At 36.7% G+C, this 22007-nt stretch overlaps 1 long non-coding RNA gene across 1 annotated transcript in view; it reads left to right on the forward strand.

Annotated features, from left to right (window-relative positions):
- LOC138029196 (uncharacterized) overlaps positions 1–16734 on the forward strand; it is a 19870-nt gene extending 3136 nt beyond the window's left edge. Inside the window, exons 3-4 of the long non-coding RNA XR_011127839.1 lie at positions 1400–1532; positions 14911–16734. This is a non-coding gene — a long non-coding RNA (uncharacterized lncRNA). The remainder of the gene's footprint in view (positions 1–1399; positions 1533–14910) is intronic.
- Positions 16735–22007: the final 5273 nt, after the last annotated feature.

Below are 22007 nucleotides of genomic sequence, written 5' to 3' on the forward strand. Positions count from 1 at the left end.
AGCACGGCCATCACTACATTCTGGGGGTACTTTCTTGTTAATTGCAATATCTTGGCTTCTAATGGCTATTTCACCCTGAAAATTTTTCCCATATCGTACAAATAAGTCTTTTTGATGTACAAATAATTTAAGTTGTATCCTTTTCAAAATAAACCTAAAAAAAGATTTCTGTTCCCAAAAAAAGTGACTGAATGTTCATGTAATGCGTAACACAAACAATGGCGGTTCGAGCGTATTTTGAATAATTGCTCTGCTTATAATGCACAAAATCTTATGAAATTCCGGTTACATATCAGAATAACAATGGAAAATGCACACAACAACTTTCAGATACTTTTCTTTATTAGAAGTTCTTGAAAAACAACATCGTTGTACTGACCCTTCATTGTAACGCTTCATATTCTTTTGAAAGGCAGTTTCTAAAATAGGTCGATACGGCTCGGCACATGTCTCAAAATACAAACATAAACCATGTCTGATGAATGGGCTTTATGTGACAGACTCTGTGTCAAAGTTTAAAGTCAAACTACAAAGCGAGGACGTAACTAGAACAAATTTAAAAAGACTGAAACAGTTTCTGCACTGCACTGGTGATGTCCAAATTAACAGAGGACTCACCACTTACTTCCAATATTTTGCTGTTTCTAAAGCGAGTATTGTAGTCTGATTGAGCAGCATATCTTGGGCTTGTGATAACCGACAACAGTGAGCACTTTAAGCCATTTTCATCCACTGAGGTCAGAGATTTTCAGCTTTGAACGATGCTAAAACATTTTGCACTATAATGCTGTGCTCATTAAGCGTAATGTAAACCTCCACAAGCACGCCTCCCTCCAAAATCTTCCATCAAAAATCTGCCATAACTCGGGCACAGATGGAATGTTTTGCTTCGTTCTTGTGACAAAAAAACAATCGGGGTGTACCAAGCTATTCTTAAGGGCTAGAATAAATTATGCAATACAATACAGCGTGATCAAGCATGTGTTTGATGTGACTGAGTGAATTTCAATGGGGAAACATTTGCTCAGAATCAGAACATAGCAGCCCTGATTATCAAAGCCAGCATGTATTTTCCCTAAATATGTAGAATAATAATTTGCTGCTTGTAAATAACTCTTTATTTTAGAAGAAAAAGACCAGAATCTGAAATAGGCCACGCCCACAAAGGATTATGGGAAATGGAAAAACTGCTTTCTATATCGCATAACTAACTTTTTGCATGAATTTGCTTGAAACAAACATCAAAAGCAAAAGTGGACATAGAGAAACAATAAAGAGAGCATTTTAGCATTTGAAGGTTTTTTGACCTATGTAACGCAAAATGGAGTCATGATTGTGCTACTCATCATAGTATGAACAAAGGACGGAAGTAGTCTCTTTTTTCTACTTTCTTTCGAAGGGTGCTGATACTGAAGGTTGGAGATGTAGGCATTAAAGTCAAAGAGAAGATGATAAAGATGAAGAGGAAGTGGAAGGATGAAGTTCAAAGCAGAGGGAAGCTAGCTAGAGGACATAATTATGTCAGCTTCAAGGTGAGATGAATTTTGACTTAAAGGAGCAGAGGGGGTTAAGATTCAGTGAAAAGGGTGTTTTGATCAAGTTTTTTATTGATTTTGTTTGTCTTTCCCAAAAGCATTCTTCAGTCTGATGATGGTCTGATGGACTATCTGGAAAAAAATGTATTTGGGCAGGCTTCCCTGAGCTAAGCATCAAACAAAACTTGTCAGAGGCTATGGCCACCCAAAAAATAAACTTACCCGTAATATGTTTTATGAAAATAATGTTACTCCATCATGCATATGTTGCAGTTAACTTTTGTTTTTCTAAGTAGTTGATTGTATTTTTAACTAGGTAAATTTTCCAAAAGCCTGGGGAAAATATTTCTCTCGTGTGCTATTAAAGACGAACACATTTTAGTGAACTAAGGGTCAAATGCTGAGCTTAGTGATTTGGGTTACTGAGCACTCATTTTGAATAGTTAGCTTTCTTGCAAGGCTAGGGACTTAGGAATTAGGGTTAAACTTTCAATTTAATGATCAGCGTTATGCACTGCCTTATTTGAAACAGTTAGCATTCCAGGAGGTGTATGACAACTGCAGACCACATACTGCAGACTGTCTACAAATTTATTAATTGCGCTGATTAACAGTAATTAAGTCTAAGCACCCATTTGATTTGCGCAGATAAGCAGTATTAATTTTAAGTCTAAGCACCCATTTTAAAATGGTTAGCTCTCAGTGACTGTGGGTTGGGGTTAGTCTGCAAGTGTCAAGTGTCTGTCAAGTGTTCCAGCTAGGTAAGGGATTGGCATACATTGTAGTGATTGGAGTAATCACTTATTTAAAGTGTTTAGTCTAAAACAACCATTGTCTTGGTCACTGGATTAAGACTATTGGATTGTAGTGATGTCAAGGAAAGCATGACACTTACTAGCTAACGTGACCTGGCAAACTATAAGTAGATTACACTGGACGAAAAAACGGATTTACACCAAATTTGCACAGCGCAAATATAATGCAAAGATATATTTACTCTACAGCAAACATGTAGCAAACATGGTAAATGCCACATTTGCTACCATATTTGCACACCAGTGTGGATATAGTAGCAAATGTGGCATTTACCATGTTTGCTACAGGTTTGCTCTAGAGTAAATATATCTTTGCATTATATTTGCGCTTTGCAAATTTGGTGTAAATCCATTTTTTCGTGCAGTGTTAGTTACTCGCCTGATACGAATTGGAAGAATTGTTGCTTAACCAAACATGCAAATACGCTGTTTACGTGTTGCATACACAGCCAAGTCATATTATATCATGGGAACTTCAGTCCTTTCTTCTACTAGGATTCTAAATGCCTAGTTCCTCAGGCTTTATGTATGTATCGATATGTAAGTAAGGCATTATGCTCACCTACGAATTAGGGTGTTTACTAGGACGGAAACATCGTATACTCCCTCACATATTTAATCACGTTTAGCTAGCTACCATTAAGTATATATAAAGCACGTTCATTTAACTATTAAAGCAGAATGTAATCAAGTCTTGAGTGTGTTCAAGTCTAGTCTATTGGACTCTGTGTGAGCCGGTAACCCCTGAAGACCAACCAAGTATAACCACAGCAAGCAGCATTGACACTTTTTATCATAATTTGGCCACGTCGTTACCAACACTTTACAACAGGTTCATGGTTATTGGAAGTAAAGCATTCTTTCACTTGTTGGATAAAGGGATTAGATTGTTAAGTGAGTTGATATGGAAAATTGACAACTGTAAAGAAATTTGAAAGCTTTAGCCCTTTCTCGGAGCTAAACCCTTTTCTGTCTTTCACATAGCAGGACTACTTTTTGTAATGAAAAAAACAGTGATATTAATGATGCCTTTGTCAGTATAACTTGTTTAATACAACAACAACAACAACCTTTATTCACACTATTCAAGAAGAATAAAAAGAAGAAGAAAAAGAAACTATAGAAAACAATATAATAGAAGGTATATAATTGTGCTTACAATTTATGAGTTAGTGTGCAACAGCCAAAGTAGCAAAGCTTTCGAGTTGGCTGCTACTTACTTACAATTAGAGAATGGAACGAAGGAGACAAATGATAATTAAGACTAAACTAATTCACAAGGCAAAAAGTGTTATGAAAACGGAATGGAGATGTTACATTAAAAATTACTTCCAGAAAAGTCAGAAAACAATAATAGATATGATTACAGAGTGAAATTTAGTTGGAAATGCAAAACTATGACTGACATTTGACATTATAAATATTAATTTGTCTCTCAAATTTTCACATTACAACGAAGAGCAGTATACAACTACCGGAAAGTAACTACATTACAATAACGTTTAAATGGTATTATTTTGTACTGTTACCATTTTATTGACCTCTATCAAAGAGAGGAATGTTGGAGCTGCCATTGGTAGTTGAGCATTTTCTAAGCATGGAATAAGCACATTTTGACGACTGTGTTAACAACTTTCTGGTTGATTTCTGCACAATTTCCTGAAGCCACTTTTTCATACTTGTGTCCTCTGTGAGAAATTCAACTGTGTACTTGTTACTTGTTTCGGCTCAGATCGATCCTCCTTTCCTGAAAGGCAGAGTTGCTTCTTTGTTTTTTCTATCAAAAAATGTTTGACCTTGCTGTAAAAATCATATTAAAAATACCAATTTATAGGATAGGAGAGCTTCGACCACTAGTTTCAGTTCTTGTTTGGGTTCAATGTGTTAGCCATTTGATCGAAACTGCAATATCATGCTTCTCTTTTCCCAGGGAACATCGAAGACAGATTGGTGTCATAATCTGACAAGAAGTAATTAATTAACTTGTGAAAAAAATCTGACAGCGGTCCATTGTCAACGGACCAATCTGAATGTCCCGTTGCTGGGAGATTCTGAACGCATTGGTTACAGAAGATCATGCAGTCCCTACATGTATGTCTTCCCTTGGCTTGCTTGTGTGATCAAAACAGGCAGCTTGGCTAAGTTACTCAGAAGGGGCAAGCAGTCTGTTTGTATTTATAAACATTACACATGAATTTTTCAATTACATTTTATGCTATGCCTTATATATAAGGAAATGCTGAGAAGCTACATAACTGTGAGGTTTTCTTGCTAGCAGCTAGTTCATTCTTATTTTGGAAGTGCTAGACATCACGAACACGTAACACACGACATAATCAAACAAAAGAAATAAATACTCATATAAGACAAAAGAACAGCAAAACAGATGGCAGAAGGAGAACTAAGACAACACATTGTTGTTGAGTAAATGAAGTGAAAAAAAAATTCATATGTTCATTATGTGAATTGTTCAGTTAATTTAACAAGTGTTTTTTTAGTGTTTTAGTATAATTATAGCTTGGAAGGTTTTTGATATGGTTAGGAAGCTGTCTTCACAATTTATTCGCCATAGCCACGCTTGTTTGGTTTCCTATGTTTGTTCTGAAACATGCTGAATTCGATTTGTGAGTAAAACTAAGAAACGAAGGTGCAGTTTGTACGTGTTATTAACAGTAAGTAGATGCAATAAATTGAGAAATGGTAAAGCATTGTCTGTATCTGGGCCAATTAAAGAGTGGCAAAGAATATAAGTCGAACAATAATTATGGTTTTGTTTTGTTTGGATTTTCTTAATATGGGTCTCATTGGTACTGCCCTAGGAGATTATTGCATGTGATATATAGGGATATATCAGGTTATAGGAAAGTTGTTTTAGTAGATGGAGTGAATCATAGTGCCTAAGCTTACAGTACGATGCAAAAGTAAGTTGACAGTCTCGACTCAATCCTCGTGAGAATCAAGGATTGAGAATAGAGACTCGATTCACTTGAAATCAAACTTGATCCTCGACACTTGTTTCTCACAAAATCACTGATGCGAAACATTTGTCAATTATTCATACTCGATTCAACTTTCGCAAAAGTGTTAATCCTCGATTAAATAACAGCAGGAACTGTTCAATAAGAAAACAAGGCTATTGTTCCTGTGAGTCTTCTCTTTAAAACTACAATCTTATGTCGTGGATTAAAATATAAAAGCAAAACAGTGAGCTTTACCGCGCGATTGATTTTATTTTATTTTTATTTTTCCAATGTAAACGTTGAGAAATATTTGCATACCGCATGCCCAACCAAGTAACGCAACGATTCATGTATTTTACATCTCTTCGTAAATGAATTGATCCGAGGGAATATTATATAGGTCGTCGCATCTCGGTGCCAGACTTTTTCACCGGTATCGGGTTTTATTCTTTGAAAACAACAAGTGTTGCGAAATAACGGAGAACGGCTTCATCGCAGTGACCACCCTGAATGCCTCTAATTTGCCCAGCAGTATGGCGTGATTGACTATATTGAAGTCCTTGGCAAAATCTAAAAATACCCCACTTGTGAATAAATAATTATTATTGTCTGTTGATTGTTTAAAAATTGTCTGCAATTTCTGCAATAGCTGGCTAAATGTTGATCTGCCCTTCCTAAAACCAAACTGGTATTGATATGAGATGTCATTTTTTTCAACATAGATTGTTAGCTGTTTGCAAACCAGCTTTTCAAAGATCTGGGCAAACATGGACAGTACTGAAATAGGGCGAAAGTTAGACGGCTTAGTAATATCAGCCCCTTTATCCACTGGGATCATTTTAGAGGTTTTTAGGATGTTAGGGACAATACCTTGCTCTGTGGGCAGGTTATAAACTGCAGCCATTGCCTCATAAATGTAATTGCTGTCACAGTTGGTCTAGTGTGACAGGCCATATACAGGCATGCGTGCCCTTTGCATTTAGTAATATTTTCGCTCACTTGAATTCATGGCAATTAAAGATGATTTTTGAGGAAACTCATACTTGTTTCTGAAGTCCATTCCTTGACAATGGCAAGCCAGCTTAATACACTGATTTGTCAGTTCGTAGGTTTATGATTACATCACACACTTCATACAGAAGATTATATGTCTAAACATAAAGCTTTTGGGGAAATTTCTAGTTATGAATCTAATAAGACTAGAGTTGTTATGAAGTGTTAAATGAGCTGATAATGTATTTTTGTGCAGTTTATCAATGTGCGGGAAAAGCAGATGTTAACAAAATAAAATTGGGGTAATCACTCATTTTTAAGTGGGCCTATTCTCCAATGGGGGCCATAAGGATTCATGACTGAAATAATATTAATTTTTTTGTCAAAAAGCTTTAAGGAGGCTAAACTAGTTTCAATGTCTTATTAGAAGGATTAACTCTAATACTGTTCTGTGTAACAGCAATGTTATGGTACAAAATGGTTTAACAAGATACGCTTACTAATGTGACGTAACAGGTCGCCATAGCAATACATTTTATATTTAAGCTCTTATTCTGGAAAGTGATTTGCAGGCTAAGATAACTCTCTTTGCTGTGGATTTAGAGCCATTTTAAAATTCTCTAGTTGTTAAGTTGGCTATGAATCTGCTGCAGAGAGTTTTCTCTGAGTCTACTAATGTTCTTAGGAACTACCGACTGAGCAGAATGCTCAAAAGGAACCACCCAAGTGTGCTGAATCCTTTGTGAAATTTGTTTTACAATGAGATACAAAAGTGAACAAGTTTGTACCAGCTACACATTATGGCATTTATTTGAAATGGTCTACATGGTCTACCACAGCTTTTCACTGAGAAAATAATGTGATATCATATTTCGTGCTGTTGGATGGTAGACCTTTGGTAAATGGAATAGACAATATGTACAGGATTTCTAATAGTGTGAACTTTATTATAAAAACATCTAGTAGTGTATTGGATTAAGTACAAAAGAAAGTACAGGTAGTTGAATTGTGCTCTTTCCTGGAAGGATGTGATTTTCAACTGTAATGCCATCATCGCCGTGGTCAAGCTTGCATCAATTTTTTACACGATGCTCGCGCGCAAGAGCCACTACACTCGGTGCTTACATCTACTGCATCACAGACAAATTATCATGGTTACACGCTCAGGTCAGGAAACACGAATTTAATTAGACAACCATGTAATACAAAGAGACTATGTGAATTTGTAACATATAGGTATTCATAATATTATATATTCTAGTATTGACCCCATTCGTGTAATTCATACACAGTATGATGATGATGATGAAGGCGATGACGTCACCTAGGATCACGATAAATGATAATTATTCTGTTACATAATACGAGCCATGTGTAACTTTCGGAGCATCAGATCTGCAGTGGAAAATACTTTGCTCGCTTTAATTGTTTGGTACAGCGGCTGCTGTTAATAGTGATGAGAAGTCCAAACATGTGAACATCGATGCCACCGTATGTTAATAATATCCTTTCGTGTTGAGTACAATGTGCTTTGCACTTTGCATGCAAACTTCTGAAATGTTTTAGAACTTATACGATATCTAACGATTGTTTCTTGACTTCCTGCTTTTCTAAATTGAAAGTATTCCTTGTAGGATTCAAATCCGGACTTGCAAAATTATTGGAATTAATCTGGCAACTACACCTTCTTGGGGTGTTATTAATTTACCTAGTATATCCTACACTGTTGCAAGCAATACAAAAAAATGCTGAAAACTTACACAGTCAACATTGAAAGGGAGAAAGGGAGGGGGGAAGTGGGAAAGGTTGGAACTGTTGATACGGCGGGTATTGGTAGCTAGAAAAGCTGCTTTTTATGGGAGTTTTTCACCAATTTTGCAACCTGTTGTAGCATTTCCATACATAGAGCATTTACATACATTAACAAAGATAGAGCAAGAACCTTTAAGAGGACATGAAACATAAGGAAGTAGTAATGATAAACTGTTGCTAGAGTGTTATTAATGATAGCTGGTAATTTTTAAGATAAACATTGAGACATCTACATAATCATCCTCATCACCAAGCACTGCAAACTGTGAAAATTGGTGAATTTGTTTTTGAAAGGTTTTTCCTAAGTTTGTGCAAGTCAGGCTTTGGGCAATTCCATAGTTTACAGGTAGCTCCAAAAATGGAAAGCGACTTTAGTCGGATACTCAGTCTTGATTTATTAACATATAAGTAAGTTACCAACATCAGAAAATCTATTGCTATATGAATGAATGTCGGATGAACAGGTGAAAAGATCACAGATACTCTGAGGCGCAGAATTGGGAGATATGTCGTGCACATACTGTTTCAAAATAAAGCATATTTAGGAGTAAAACCTTAGCAGAGGCAAACTAAGGAATAACAAAGAACATTAGCTGAAGAGCTCATTTTGTAATATAAAGATCTTCCTCAAATAAACCTGTGCAGCTTGGCCCTAGGCAGCAATTCCATAGTTAAAGTATATGGGAAAATTAGAGAACCGTCAGTTCAGATTAAAGTATTGGAAGGGACAGAGTGCCTTGATTGCAAATTTTAGAGGTAATATAATCAATATGATATTTCCTTGTTGAGTTTTTATCCATGAGCACTCCCAGGAACTTTACATGATCTTTGCATTCAAGAGATGTATCACTATTTGAGGCATTCTTCTTCTTCTTCTTCTTCTTCTTATTATTATTATATTATTATTATTATTATATTATTATTATTATTTATTTTGAATTGGACTACCTACATTACCAACACTACTTACTATTTACAATTTTGAAACTACTTACAATAGAGTACTAACGTTATTGCAATATAATCACTACTTAGTGATGGTATTTACACTGTTTACAATGCAGTATTTACACGGTTTACGATACTAATACTAATTAACAACTGCCTCGCAAAGTGGAGGTTGGGTGTCTGAGACATTCAGGAGCTTCCAATATTGGCAGCCAGCTCCCAGATGGAGACCACTCCCATGGCTGGCAAATCCAGGCAACCCAGCCATAAGCCCCAACGGGGAGGGAGAAAGCAGGCACCCGTCACACTGATAAACAGTAAAAAGAAAGGGAGGAACAGGGGAGGGAGACAGCCTCCAAGGAGTCCCCATGCTCAGGAAAACGCAAACGCTCAGAAAACGCAGACTAAAACGCCAACAAAACTGCTACAACGCCCGATGGACCAAGAACACGAAGAATCCTGGCACATAAGCATATCTAACAAACCGCTGACCGCGAAGGTAAAACTTGTGCTCCTAGTTGTTAACTCTGTTAAATTGCATTTAACTGCATTTAATTACGGGATGCATAAAATACAATAGAATTACTCAGGCAAACAAGACATACAATGTAATTACTAACCACGGGAACTGACCTACTGACTAACTTAAAATATCAAGAAATTTACTCAGGTTAAGAAATTGAACCACTTTTTAACAAAAGCAGAGGCATTATTATCTATCCTTCTATTAATCTGATAGTTAAGCTTTTTGGTCAGCTTATTTGCATTTAACGAGTCACAGACTATCTGCAATTCGATGTTGATTACACTTTCTAGTGACCTCAAATCCTTGTCAGCATAGTGCAGGTTTGTATCATCGTCAAATAAAATTATAATAAGAAAGCTTCTCAGAAGAATTACCAGGGGTATCCTTGTGGGACCTCTGTTAGCATATTTCTTTTAGACGAAATTTGATTATCAATTTGAGTAGTTTGAACATGTGCCATTTTAGTAGGATGCAAACTAATCGTTTACCGGGCCCCTTATACTGTAATTTGATAGTTTACTGAGGAGAATTGAATGATCTACAGTATCAAAAGCCTTTGTAAAGTCAAGGAAAATACCACAAGCGAATAATTTGTTATCCATATTTCTTTGAATGGAATAAACAACATCCACAATTGCATGCTGAGTTGACACATTCTCACGAAAACCATGCTGGCAATGATACAGAGGTCCATTTGGTTCAGCATAAGATTTTAATCTATTATACTTAACTTTCTCAAAGAGTCGATTGAAAAGTCGAAGAAGAGAAATGGGGCAGTAGTTACTAGGGTCCGTTTCATCACCACCCTTGAAAATGGGAATTACTTTTGCATGATTTAATTTGGATGGATATTGTCTGGTTGTGACAGAAGTATTTATTATTTGTGCCAGTGGTAATGAGAGTAAACTAATGGAAGATTTTAATACAGGACAGGAATATGCATGTAAGCCATGTGATGTATTAGAAGGGAGAAGCAAAATTTCAGTTTTGAGTTCCACGGGGAGTGGATGGCTCAAAGAAGAATAAATTAGATGAATTATTGGTGGAGACATAATCACCAAAATGAAAATTGGCAGGAGGTACTGATGCCGCAAGTTTTTGACCTACAGAAGAGAGGAAATAATTTAACACATTAGGAAGTGCTACAATAGGCTTGCATGTTCTTTTATTTCTGTTGATGAGCTGATTAATCCTAATCCCAAGTTTTTCTGACATTGGTCATATGATCATTGAAAGAAGAGTGATAGTATCATGACTTATTACTGCATCAAGTGAGTGTAAGTATTTTATTGCGATATACTAGTTTATAGTTACCAAAATTTCCAGATGCAAATACATGTAGAGCATTTTTTATTACGTGAAATGCGGAAGGCATAACCACGTCTTAAAACCGGTCTGGTGTCTATTTTTTTTATTGTTGGTAGTCACAAATGTGCATACCCCACGGATATTGAATAGAGCTCCGTTCTGGTGAATTTATTGTTATACCCTTCAGTATTTTCAAACTTCCCTGCCCCGATTAGAACTCATATACTTTACCCAACCTTCACAATTATCTGTGAGCACATTCGACCACTTGGCCAACGTGACAGTCACTCCTTGATACAGTAAAAAGCAAACATTTACTGTGGAATCTTTCCGCCCGCCATGATTGACACAGTATTAAACTATTCGATAAAGTCGACAGATGCTTTTTCTTTGAGGAAGGCAAGCTTAAACTGGTAAGGAGAATTTTCTCTGTTATTTCTAGATCGTGCTTCGTAATTGTGTGTTCCACTGTGAAAATTATTTTTCATAGAACGAACATAGAACGAATACTCCAATATATCTTGGGAATCAGTTTGTTCAGCCTTTTTGACATAGAAAGAAAATAAGAAAACAAACAAAATGAAAAATGAAATCAAGTTTTAAAAAAAGGAATTATATGTATGTATGTAGCTATCACCATCACGGGAACTTCGCAGCGGTCCCCCATCCACGTATATAACTAACCTCATTCGGAGGAGCTTAACTTCAGCTGACACTTGGACTAGCATCAACGATTGCGTTTATGTATCTTTTCGAACTTTATAAAAGTTGAAAGAAAAAATAGCATGCTAACAAAAATCCGGTGTCTTGCCATCATTTTTGTCACAGATGCATCCGTTGTTTCGTGAGTTGTCAGTACACCTTTTGCTGTTCATTTAGAGAAAATACGCAGTCATTTCCACTAAAAGTCAGACAATAATGCGAAAATATGTTTATTTGCGCCAATCAGCATTTAATTGCGCAAAATGCACCCTCCACAAGGATATCTGCACAATTGTAAACATTCCAGACTTTCATTAACGTCTTGCAAAATTCAAATTCGTCAAAGCAACTTTCATTTGCGCGCATTGTAAATCCAATAACATCAAAATAATATTCTTTTGTGTGATCAGGCATTCATTTGTGTACAATAAGTAACTGTATAATATCGTGGAATATTAATTTGTACTTATTAAAAACTGGATCATTGGATAATGCAATTCGAGAGTTTTGATTGGCTAAGCCATCATGGGTTATGAGCCATTATACCATGATCTACAAACAAGGCAAGCATATGCGTGATTTTTTGGGCCTTTTTATTTTTATTGTAGTCTAGTTTTCTATATTTTGGGGGCTTTTTAATAAAACAATATTATTCCACTGATGCTTGTTGGATATGAGATGAATATAGCCAACTCGCGCTACGCGCCTCGTTGGCTATCTATCATTTCACATCCAACGTGCGCTTGGAATAATTGTTAAATATTTCATGCATTTCCTGTACAATAACTAATGCAGTTGGATGACAAAGCATTAGAGTTTTTTTCACCTGTCAGTGCCATAATTATGCATCAGTTAATTAATTAATTTCTACTGTGGCTGTCAGTTAGTGGAGAGATGTGTACCATAATGGCAAAAGTTACAGGCTATGATTGTTTACATATTCACTTAAAACTTCAGCTTTGCCTTAAAGTCCAGCAATATTCAGCTTATTGAAGAATTTACATGTAGGAATAATAACTAGTGAATGTTAAGAATAAACTTCTTGAATAAGAAAAGGAATTAACTTGCAAATGTCAAGAATCATACTTTTTCGGGCAAGTTAGAAGGTGGCACACTGGTGGAGCACCAGACTGTCACGTAGGAGGTCGAGAGTTCGACTCCGGCCGGACCAACACTCACGGTCTTAAAATAACTGAGGAGAAAGTGCTGCCTTTGTAATTACATCTGCAAATGGTTAGACTTTGAAGTCTTCTCGGATAAGGACTGTAAACCGGAGGTCCTGTCTCATAACCCTTGTTGGAAATTAAATAGTATGGGACGTTAAAGAACCCACTCACTATTCGATAAGAGTAGGGGACGTAGTCCCCGGTGTTGTGGTCTGACCTTATCTGGATGGGGGCATCTTTCACTTCCTAAAATAAAATTGTAAACTGTGTGATAAGCAGTCTGGCTAAAGTCGCCCGAAAAAGCCTCGCGGGGAGAGACTAATAGCTTCACTCACACTATGATGTTCTCATAACTCTTTTTAATCTACTATTCTATAATTGCTACAGTACACTACTGGGGGTAGGACCAATTTTGTGCACAATTAATTATGATCGAAGCTGCAGGCGTTTGAAAATGCACAAGCTATGTTATATCCAAATAAGGAAATAATTTTTCACTCCAAAAACCCCAGCTCTGAACCGGAGTTAAATGCTTCATGAGCGTCTGGTAATAATATTAATTAAATTATGTTTAGTATTCAAAACTGTGCTTACAACCTTCCTGGGCATAGAATTAGATTAAGCCAGCCTGTCCCTTACACTAGTATCAACTAGTTATAGATAATTTGTTATGTTGCTGGTCGACTTAGGGAGTCTTGTGATTGTGCTGCACTAGCCCTATCATCTGAGAGCTGCATGGTCACTGGCCAGTTCATCAATAAAGCTCATTTGTACAAATCTATACGCTTTATTTTCACATGTGGAAAAGGCTTATACAGCCAATCAGAATGGCGTACAGCTATTTCTCATGTGGAAGTATAACCAATCAACGATGGCGTAAAGGCCTTTCCATGCCAATCACTTGTGCAAATCGTACTGTTATTGAATTAAATTAAATTTGCATTTGGTTCTAGTGAGTTTTTGTTTCTAATTTGCATTCAGAAAACTATTTTAATGAAAGTTCTTGTCTTATGTGTAATAAACAGTTCACGACATAGAAAGTGCTTTGTACGGGGTTTTATTCACTCGTTGTTTGTGTCAAAAACCCTCACTCGCTCGTTTGGGTTTTTGACACAAAAAAATCGTGAAGAAAACCCTGTACGCCGCACTTTCTATGACGTAAACTATTATATCCTGTAATTGATGATTTGCATCTGACGTCACGGTGGCCATGTTGGTGTACAGAACAATGCTGTAAAATGTCTTTTAGGGAATTTGATTTTATTATAATTTATGCAAAACTTGTGGGGCCATTTTCTGTTGTTTTGCACCAACATGGCTGTAAACCAAGAATAGGCGGACATGTGATAGCGAATATAATTTATCATATGGGTGTCTTGAAAACAAAGACCTTTAAGACTCGAAAAGGAAGAAAATAACCCCAAACCCTCAATTTGGCTAACCCTAGCCCTAGGGTTTGGGATTACTTTCTTGCTTTTCAAGACACCATGAAATGTCATATATTTGAATATTAATGATTATTTTAATCTCAGTAAGAAGTAGGCTTAGTTAATTTTCAATGTTTGTATTGTATCCCCTTTTTGAATTTTTTACTTGTGTTTTGTATGTATTTATTGATTGCTTGATCTAATTAATATAAAGCCTTGTTTTGTTGACACACATTTACATTTTTGTAGTGAGTATTCATTAGAGCTCTAATATTCTGTGTTTTTAACAAAGGCCTTGAAGTTTGCAGTTTAAAGTGTCAGAATTACGTGGTTGAATGCAAAAGACAAAATTACAGATTGGCCAAATGAAAGTATTAGCACTCTGAAAAGTTTTGTTTGATGCTTAAAAGATTGTCTCTGACATAAAGCCATCAAGAAATACATGCCGTTGAGGGAGGTGAGAGATTGCTGCCAAAGTGGGGTAAATCCGGTCACCCCCATCTACGGGAATTGATGATGATGATGAGGGAGGATTGTTTTTTTTGCCTCTTGTGTGGATTTTTCTGCTCTTGCACTGCTGATGTAGTTTGAAAGGTGCCTCAGTGATGACATCTTTTGGTTTATGGCTGGTTTGCTGCGATTGTGTTTTACATGTGATGCGAATTAAAGCAGATCAGGAGAAGTTATACTGACAGGTAATTTACATTTTGTTTTTCAGAGTGCCTGGAAGACAAAGAAACCAAAGTAAACACCATGAAGGCGACGAGGACACAAGCAAGCAAGCAAGTCAAGAGTCACTATATAGGCAATAAGGTAGAGCTTTAGTAGTGATCTTTTTTGTAAAAGCGCCTAGGTTCGTATTCCTCGAATTTTTCAATCAAAGGACTCGATAAATGCTTTCATTTTTTTTTCTCGTGGAAACTCTACACAAAACATGGTTGCCACAGGTTGCGAAATTATCCAAGGAAACTCTATGACATGTGACGACAACAAGTTCTCAGTTCTGAGTACGCGCATTTCCAGAAATTTCTTCTTTAACCGTAATGCGTGTGCCCACTACAGAAAACTCGTATTCGTACTCCAATGTGTAGGTCTGGACAATGTTTATTTTGGGAACGTAAAGTTGTACTATGACTGGAATGTGGTTTTATCAATGGAGTTGATTATGTCAATTGACCACCATACAGAGATTCTAAAAGCTGTAGTTTCGAGCGTTAGCCCTTCGTCACAGCGAATCAAGGAATAGCCCACTTTGGAAAATACCATAATACTCTTTGTTTGTCCCCCCAAATTTTGCATAAGCATTGTTTTTGTTTTCTCTTGGGACCAGTGTAAGTCCCAAGAGAAACTGGTAACAATGCTCATTCAAATTTTGGGGGACAAACAAAGAGTATTATGGTATTTTCCGAAGTGGGCTAATAATTAAGGGTTGTGTGTAGTGGGAGCTACGCTATTGGTGGTAACATGGCAACGTGAAAAATAGGACTACATTAGTTAAATGAAAAGCGTTTGTTAATACCGTGTGTGCCCTTAATCCCCACGGTATTAACGAACGCATTCCTATTTTTCATGTTGCCATGTTACCACCAATAGCGTTGCTCCTTCTAAGCACAAGCCATAATTCCTCGATTCGCTGTGACGAAGGGCTAACGCTCGAAACGTCAGCCTTTAGAATCTCTGTAAGGTGGTCAATTTACAATGTTAACTCTGATGATAAAACCAAACTTTTGTATACTTCTACCCCACCGACGAAACAACCATTAGACTTAAGTCCTCTTGTGGCAGCTATGTCTATTAAAGTGCTACTACGATCAAAAATCACATTTCGAACGTCCTAGCGTTTACAATTTTTTCAGTAATTTCGAGAAAAAGACTTTCACTTAACGGTCGGTCATCTGTATGAACATAAAGTGACGTTATTTACTGACTACAATAGCTTTAAAATGTTCGTGCTGCACTTTAAAGTTAGTAAATAACGTCACTTTATGTTCATACAGATGACGGACCGTTAAATGAAAATCGTGGAGTAAACAAAGTCTTTCTTGAAATTACTGAAAAAATTTTAAAGCTAGGACGTTCGAAATGTGAAGAAAAACTAGATAAGTGATTATTTCTTTCATTGCAGTAGCACTTTAAGTCGATTGTGGAATTCTAAGCTTTTTCTTTCATATTCGAAAGTAGTTATTCCCTGGTTGTGACGCTTAGGCCCGTTTTAAACGTCGTATTTTACATTTGCCGAATGTAACGCAAATGAACCAAAACAATAAATTGTTCTCTTTTGCAATTAGATTCGGTACATTTAAAACGCAACGTTTATAAGTGATTCAGTTTTTTTCAAACAAAGAATAAGTTGTAGGTCCAGTTTAAATGTAGTGCTAATGAGGAAAATCTATTGTTTTCGCTCATTTGCACATGAAAAGGGCCTTATAAATGTTTGTGTGGTAAAATAAAGGTAGACAGAGAGTTACACACGTGTAAGAAGAATAACTTTTTATTTTGAATAAAGAATTTTGTACACGAAGAGTTGTTTTAATAAATTTATTATCTACTGCGTAGAAACTAAGTCTTTTGGCGGGAAAATTTAACAAATTTGCACAGCCCTTCCCCTGAACGTTTTGTTCTGGCAAAGATTTTGTAGAGTCCCCCCTTAAAATTTTGGCGTACAAAAAACTTTCCACCAGGGGAATTAATGGTTACGGACCAATTGTTCAGAAAAAAAATGCCTGGGGCAACCTGCATGTCACAATATTCAACATGGCGGCACAAGGGAAAATTAAAAGAAAAAAAGCGATTCAAAAATTCATTTTTTTCTGATACTTACAATTTGCCCGCTATCAGTATTTCCCCCGGTTTAAAGTTATTTTTGTAATACCAATAAAGGCCCAGTAATACGGGCAACATTTTTCATGCAACTTGTCGCGTTGAGATGGTTTGTTGCGCGTATTACTACCTTCTTGTGCAACAAATTTTCACATTGCAAAAAGTAAAGGCGACGTCTACTTTTTGCAACACAAAAGTTTGTTGCGCAAGAAGGTGGTAGAACGCGCAACAAACCATCTGAACTTGCAAAGCAATATTGTTGCACGAAAAATGTATATAGTACCTGCTTTCACAAAGTTAAATCAGCTTTGAAACTTGTTGAAAAATACAACATGGCGTGAGTGGATTTCAAATTTAATTCAAAAGACGTTTACACCACACCAAATTGTATTAAACAACGCAAGCTTACAAAGTTCAATTTGCTTTGCAAAAGTTACTCCAAGCAACATAGCGTAGGTGAAAAGGTTTCGAAGTATTTGAATTTTAAATGCATAAACGCTTCAAATATTTTTGTATTTCCCTTATTTCGTAAAGTAAACAGAGCTTATCTTCTGCTAAAAACCACCGCAAGTAATACTCAAAGAATCAAGGCAATGGGATGAAAGAGTACTTTTAGTCTCTCCGCTTTCATCCAAGTGCCCTTACTTTTTCAGCAACGACCTTCGACAGTTCTTTGCAGAAGTAAAGTCCCGCTATTCTTTTTTCAAACTTGGCGAAATAACTAAATACTGAAAAAAAACTTGTGTTTATGCATACAGCCTTTCGAAGTTTGCCAAACACTCGATTGACGAAAGTTTAAGCATTTATTAAGAGCAGAGGACTGTTAACTTCGACTGAAATTTTTGGATTTAATGATCAACCGTTACTTATGTTCAAGACTCTCTGGTGAGGCCTTGGGCCAGATCGAGGAGAACACGACGTCACTCGTTTAAAATTGCAGTTGTAATCCGTCTAATTAAGTGTGCAAAACACGCGTTTCACAGTTAGAGAGAATAAAACTCGTATATTGCATAATAAGTTAGTCTTGAATACACGAACTGCAACCTTAATCTGGTAATCTTTAACATAATTTTCTCCCCGATTCAGCTTTCTCTTGACTTTTAGGTCGGTAACAGTGTACCATAAAACACAAAAATCTTAGTCGAAATAAACAATCGTGTACTCGAAATTAGAGCTCAAAGTTTCGGCAAAAGAGTCTTCAGCGAAACTTCTTTGAAAACCAAAGAAAAAGTATTGCTTGGAACCTAGGGAAATATTTCATTGTCTTAAGAAAAGTTTGAAAGAAAAAAAAAATTAAACCTTTCAAATTGTTTAACTACAGCAAAATTTTTCACCCTGCTATGTTGCTTGACAAAACCTTGTAACTACTTAACTAAACTAATGTCTGGTTGATATAAGACGACCAAATACAAGAAAGAAATTTAAAAAATGCTCGGAGAAAAAATGCGCTTTTTCCGTCCCTGTTGCATAAATCGGCGCAGTATGGCACAGACGCTTTTTGTGTTACGAAGATAAAACTCTTCACTTAAAACAAACAAATTTGGCATTTATTTCTTGAAATTTCGCTTTTTATGCGCCGAAGAGAAAACCAAAGAGGCAGTCATTTTCCCATGAGCCAGTGTGGGCACGGATGCAGAATTCGCCCTTGTCACACGGCGCCCATATTGTCCCGGGAGACAAAAATAGCTTTGTTTTACCACGCCAAGCCTCGCAGTGGAAACCTTGGGGTTGTGGCTTGGCGTGGTAAAACAATGCTTTTTTGGTCTCCCGGGACAATATGGCCGCAGTGTGACAAGGGCGAATGTTTTTAAAACAGAATAGGGGATGGTTGTTCGAAGCCTGGTTAGCGCTAACCGTTGGTTAAGAGGTATCAAAACCGACAAGTTTCCATAGTATTTAACGCTGGTTGGCACTTTGCATGCTTCGAGAAACCCAGGCTAGAACAGAACAGCAAAGCAGTTTTTGATGTAGCAAGGAGCAGAGACCCCTGCTCCACACCAGGTCGGTGGAGGGACAAACGGCTGCCTGTGCAACATGAGCGGCACACTCAAAGTGAAATCTCGAGACCTGTTCTGACCAATCCTTGAATTTGGTCCTGGTAGTCCCTGGTTCAACTTGTTTGCTACCGGCCAGTTGGGAGTCTTACATCTAACTGTTTTTGTTTTTGTTTTTGTTGCTGTTCTTGTTGATCTTTTTCCTTGGCCTTGGAAAGTGCCTATGGGGAATGGTCAATAGACGACTTTGACGATACAGTGGCCATTTTCAGTGCGTGATTAACCCCTTGACTCCCAGGGGTTCCCCATTGACGAGTAAAATCGTCTGGCATTAGACAGAGTAAAATACTAAGTCTGGCCGGTTTAGGCTGGTTTGGACGTCAAAGGGTTAAAAAGATATTATTGGATGCTCAGGGGGCAAATTTAATATGAGTATTTGCCCCCTGGGCATCCCATAATAGAATCCAAAATGGCCGCCGCATTGTCAAAGTAGTCGATTAAGTATGTGTGTATGTAAGCTTTGCACCTGACTTGATGTGAATTCAACTTCTTGGGTGCACTTGTAAATAGCCAACTGCTTTGCCTCCAGCCAGTTGGGATGCTTAGCAATTGAATGTTGTTATGTTATGTTCTGTTGTTGTTGTTGATTTTATTTCACTATCCCTGAAAAGGTGGAGAGGCCTATGTGGAATGGCCAGTTAAGTCTGTATGTACGTAAGCTGTGCACCTAACAAAAACCTCGCTGCCATATTTGCTGCATACTTAGTTTTGCGGACTTTTTCAAGACTATATGGTGTTGTAATTTATAATATATTTGGTCGTCTTAGCTTCAACCAGAAATTTAATTGTAATTGCATAATGTACCAGTGGCAAGAGAACAAAGTATTGAAACAACATGTATGTAGGAAAATTGGTTTTGGCCAAGCTAAAGAAGCTTTGGAGTAACTAGGCCTAAGCGCCACTTAAGTTTGCATGTAAAGCTTTATCTATTGAATACCATAGGAAAACCATTGCTGTGTGTTAGCGAAAAAAATGGCCCTTTTTCTAAAAAGTTTAAGAATTAGTGAAAATTTGTCTGCTAATTTGAAGCAACTTGTGTTAAAAAGGGGGAAACTAATTTGACGGATATGAAAAACGTAAATCCCACTGTAGGACCCTTTACTACACTACTTTTTTAGGAGAGAGGGTTTCTTTTTGAGTGACAATATTGTCCAAATGGCATTTGACTAATTTGAAGCTTGCTGCTACTGGTGTTGGATAATTGAAGGAACTTGTGATTGTATGGTTGAGAGAATACCGAATCAGGCACTGAGTACTGAAATGGCTACATGTACCACTAATGAGTTGTCCCTGGCTATAATTATATTTTGTAAAACAGTTTGTGCAACTGTGTATAGTGTCTACCAGATAGACCCTACTCCAAAATGGCAGCCAAAAATTCAAATAAGTTAAAATTAAAAACAAATACCAGAGATAGAAAGAACACCTTTACTTTAGTAACCCTGCAAAGTTCCGGCATATCGGGTATCATATCAGCTGACAGACATTAGGGGTATGGCAAATACCCCCCCCCCCCACCCCCCATCCCAGTCATACAAACATCAATAAATTTGTCAAATTTCAACTTACATTTTCTCAGCTGAAACTTTGCAGGGTTACTAAAGTAAAGGTGCTCTTTCAGGTATCATTCAGTTCAATTTAACTCATTTAAATCCGTTGCCGCCGTTTTGGAGAAGGGTCTGTTGTATTGATGTATGATATATGAAGTTATTTCACTTGAATATAAATAAAATATTGTGGTTGTTGTTAAAAGATTTCTGCCCCTGTTCCTGCCAACGACGAATTAAACAAATTTTCAAAATTGGCTTGGCGAAGTTTAACATTTCAAACCTGTCTCATTAGAGAAAATATGCAAAATTAGGAAGTTTGTTTCCTCTTAAAAAACCAACAATTAGTTGTTTTCATATCTTGAAAATTGATTTGAACTTGTGCTCGTCTCGATCAAAATTATTTAAGGTCTCACCTTAGGTTCGAGTTCGAGTTTTTTAAAACGTTCCTATTTCACCAGTGTTCATGCCATGAGAATAAAATTGACATTTTAATGTTCCTTGCATGTAAGTTTGTATCCAAAAAAGTAGACTTTCGTATGAACCTTATTTTTTATGTGTTAGGTTCTCAAAGCAAAAACAGGTAGTCCTATTCTAGAGTTCAAGTTTTCAGAATTTTTTTAAGCAATTGATTTTGACCTAAATGTTCAGCTAAACAGTACTAGTGTTGGCATTTTCCAACTTATTTTCAACTTTGACTGAAGATGACAAATAAAAAACGCAATATATCAAAAACTGCAGAGAAAGTTAAGCTGAAAACTAATCTCAAAATCGAATGATATAAAAAAATTCAGAAGAATATAAAATCCCTTGAACCTCTAGAATAGGATTACCTGCTTTGGGTTTGACATCCTAACAAAGAAAAGAATAACGTTCAAACCAAATAATACTTTTTTTGAGTTCAAAACTACATTGAAGGAGACAAAAAATGATATAAATGTGATTTTCATTGCATAAATATTGACGAAATAAGAACATTTCTTAAAGTGCCCCTGTGATCAAAAAATCACTTCCTATTTTTCTTTAGATTTTCAAAGTGTGTTTGCTGAACACCGGACTGGCGAAATTTTGAGCTTTGATTTCTTTTTTTTATCCCAAGGCCCTTTTCTTTGAGTGTAAGTTTAACATTTCACGGTTTGCCAAAACTCACGTTCGAAACTGACCGATTGGACCTCAGACGGTTGGATCCAGGGAAAAGTGACATCAGAGGCTCACTAGCTTAAAATTTCAGCGTGTGAACGCAGCTTATTATATATGCAAAGCGTGAGTTTAAAAGTCTGAAAGCCCAAAACCCCCGTGCTGCATATTAATTCTGCGGCATACACACGTATTGCATTCTTAAACTAGTGAGCCTTTGACGTCATTTTCTCCTCGATCCAGCTCTCTCAAGAACA

Source organism: Montipora capricornis, chromosome 13, assembly GCF_036669925.1.
Source record: "Montipora capricornis isolate CH-2021 chromosome 13, ASM3666992v2, whole genome shotgun sequence".
NCBI lineage: Eukaryota > Metazoa > Cnidaria > Anthozoa > Scleractinia > Acroporidae > Montipora > Montipora capricornis.